This window comes from Hippocampus comes, unplaced genomic scaffold (genome assembly GCF_001891065.2).
Source record: "Hippocampus comes isolate QL1 unplaced genomic scaffold, H_comes_QL1_v1.1 scaffold29, whole genome shotgun sequence".
NCBI lineage: Eukaryota > Metazoa > Chordata > Actinopteri > Syngnathiformes > Syngnathidae > Hippocampus > Hippocampus comes.
In genome coordinates this window covers 428,850-431,632 of record NW_017805820.1, presented here as the reverse complement: position 1 = coordinate 431,632, position 2,783 = coordinate 428,850, and the positions used below count along the sequence as shown (strand labels likewise).

Sequence of the window (2,783 nt, the reverse complement as noted above, 5' to 3'; positions counted from 1 at the left end):
ACACACACACACGCACACACACACACACACACACACACACACACACACACACACACACACACGAAAGCACGAGCCCGCACACACACTCAAACCACATATGACAGACGACAGCTGGGGTCATTATGATAAGGAAACACATCCACCCCAAGGTGGCAATTATAAAGGTGGAAGATATTAATGCTAGAGAAAAATACGAGGAGAATGAAGCTGTTGTAACACATCCAAATGGAAGCCATTACTGCTCGTGTGGTGTGGCGACCATGTGACTGTTGACCAAACAACTCACATGTATAAACCATCGCATCACATTTTTACTAAATGAGATAGTGTGCGGTCTGTGTTCAGGCTGCTGTAGTCTATCAACTGCGTATGAGCTCATCGTGGTTTGGCAAACTCTGAACAAATGTCTCCCCCACGGGAGAAGGCCCAACTGTTTGGTGCATTCAAGGGAAAGCTTATTTCGCAACACAGTCTTCTATTTCTATGGCTGCGGGGTTTCAGGTCACGGGACATGATGATTTAGTTGTTTTGCTTCTTCCAGTTTCGACGTCTGCCAGCCCTCAAAAGCCAGCATGTCTGACTTGGTGGTTTGTGTACCTTTTATCATATTTCTCTCTGTTGGAAATATTGAACTGTAAGTCAGCGGTACACAGGCACCCTGCTTTCTGCTTATTGCAAAATGGTTAATGTCACAATCAAGTGGCAATGATAATGAAAGAACGATGGAATGTGCATTGGAAAGAGAGCCATGTTTTTAGTCTTCATTCAATCCAAAATCGGAAAATGGATGAATGGATGTTTACATGGAATATTATGCCTCCTAGTGGCCAAGGTGTGCACATCACAAAGAGCAGCACAGTTGATTGAAGTGTGAAATCAATATTCTATGAAATCATGTAACGTTCTAAAAAAGTGCTATACTTTCTATTGCTTTTTCAACTTCTGTTTGTTTTATTTTTTGATGTTTTTGGGGGGGGCTGGAACAGATTAATGGCTTTTTCATTCTTTTAAATAGAAAAAGATAATTTGAGATACGAGTGTTGCATTTCAAGCATTGTCGCAGTAGGATTCCAACCCGTAAATCAAGGCATCAATTGTTCAAGTAACTCAAAATTGTTTTCAAATTCTAAATAACCGTTTAGTCTTTCATCTATCCGCTTCTAACAACAAGGAGTATGTAGGAATAGTTATTACGATTGTATAATTGTCAATGTTCCTGTTGTATTATTGTTATTTTGTGCTAAATGTTCTGGAAAGCGCGATATAAATAAAGATGCATTGTCTTGTCAACAACTAATAGGTTTTATCATGGGCAATACTTAGAGCAGGAAACAGATTATTTCTATCGGCATGATTTACTCAAGGAAATGTTTATTCTAAATTTTGGCGGTAAGGGCTTTCATAACAGATGATATTCAGAAACAATGACTGCAGGAAGTCTGTGAAAGTCCACTCAATCTCTAGACATGCCTGTGCTCAAAACTTATTCTTTTGATTAATATCGAAATTGGTTCACACAATTACATTCACTATGACATCACTTTCAAATTAGCAAACAGAGATGAGGTGGGCTTAGTGTGCATGAGGTTTTTTGTTTTTTTTACTGACTTGACCTTTGTCTGTGGAATGTGCACTGACACTTTTCAGACAGTCTGTCTAATGTCCTACTCCGAATCATGACCAACACGTGAGTACAACTATGTCAAGAGGTGCTTGACATCTCCTTACAATTCATCACCAGTGCTGATATTCATTGAGTGAATGCCCGCCTGGACAATCTGCTTCCTGCTGAGGTTCAACATTTGCAGGTGAAAAAAACACTAAATAAGATTAGAAGAAGAAATGAACGTGGCCCTCCATTAGCACCAGTCAGACAGTCTGGCTGGGTATGGAGGACAACGATCTCATATCAGCAGCGGACGCTATGTTTCTCAGTGGGTTCAACAAATTAAACGTGGATCTGGCTTTGCTTTAACTCAGTGTAATGAACTTGACATTATTTCGGAAAATACAAGGAGTTTAAAGAGCCACAGAGAAGACAGTGGGCTACATTGATGCTCAGAATGGAAACCGCCAACAGTACAGCAGCACAGCACACAGATTTGTCCAGGCCTTTACAGACCCTGGTAATGTAGTTAGCCCTTTGCGTCTATCTGTAGAAATCACACCCACTGTAGTACACAGGAATTATGGGCTGGAAAGGCAGAAGTCCTGGTTAACGATTAATAAATTATCATACAACCGGGACATTCATTCTCTCTAAAAATAGTGCTTATGGCTCATCAGTTTTACATGAAGAAAAAGCCTTGAGCGCCTCTCAAAAAAGAGGAGACCTCTGGAATTACACAGCATCCAAGTGACCCAGATTGAAATGACACATATTCTGCAGCTACGCGGTTATCGGCTTCAAATTTAAAAGGGGAGAAAAGATGGAGCGAAGTCCACGCAGCGGCCGGCAAACCATGTCAACCACTTGCCTTCTCCTGGCTCATGCGTACTCACAGCATACATCATCAGCATCAGCATCCGAACTCCCACTCACCTTCTTGTCCCTTTTCCATAGCCTAAGACAGCAGAAGCTCCAGAAAAACAAGTCTCCCACCATGTCAGCCACCAACAGCCGGCGTCTCTGTTCTGTTCTAGTGCATTCTAAAGAGAACAGGCGGCCTTAGTCCACCAAAAAATACACACGAGCAGGCAGCGGTCGCAGCGGCAGAAAACTGAAGCTGCACTGGGAGGGTGAGAGCAGAGCAAAGTGACGCCTCTGCAGCTGAGCTCATCCC

At 42.2% G+C, this 2,783-nt stretch overlaps 1 protein-coding gene across 3 annotated transcripts in view; it reads right to left on the bottom strand.

Moving 5' to 3' along the window:
- limk1a (LIM domain kinase 1a) overlaps window positions 1-2,783 on the bottom strand; it is a 54,474-nt gene that overhangs the window by 30,410 nt on the left and 21,281 nt on the right. Inside the window, exon 1 of one of the 3 annotated variants that reach the window (XM_019886034.1) lies at window positions 2,615-2,777. The exons of the other annotated variants lie outside the window; for them this stretch is intronic. The gene's annotated coding sequence lies outside the window, so the exon portion shown is untranslated. Of the gene's footprint in view, window positions 1-2,614; window positions 2,778-2,783 lie in introns of those variants that run through there. 3 annotated transcript variants of the gene reach the window in all.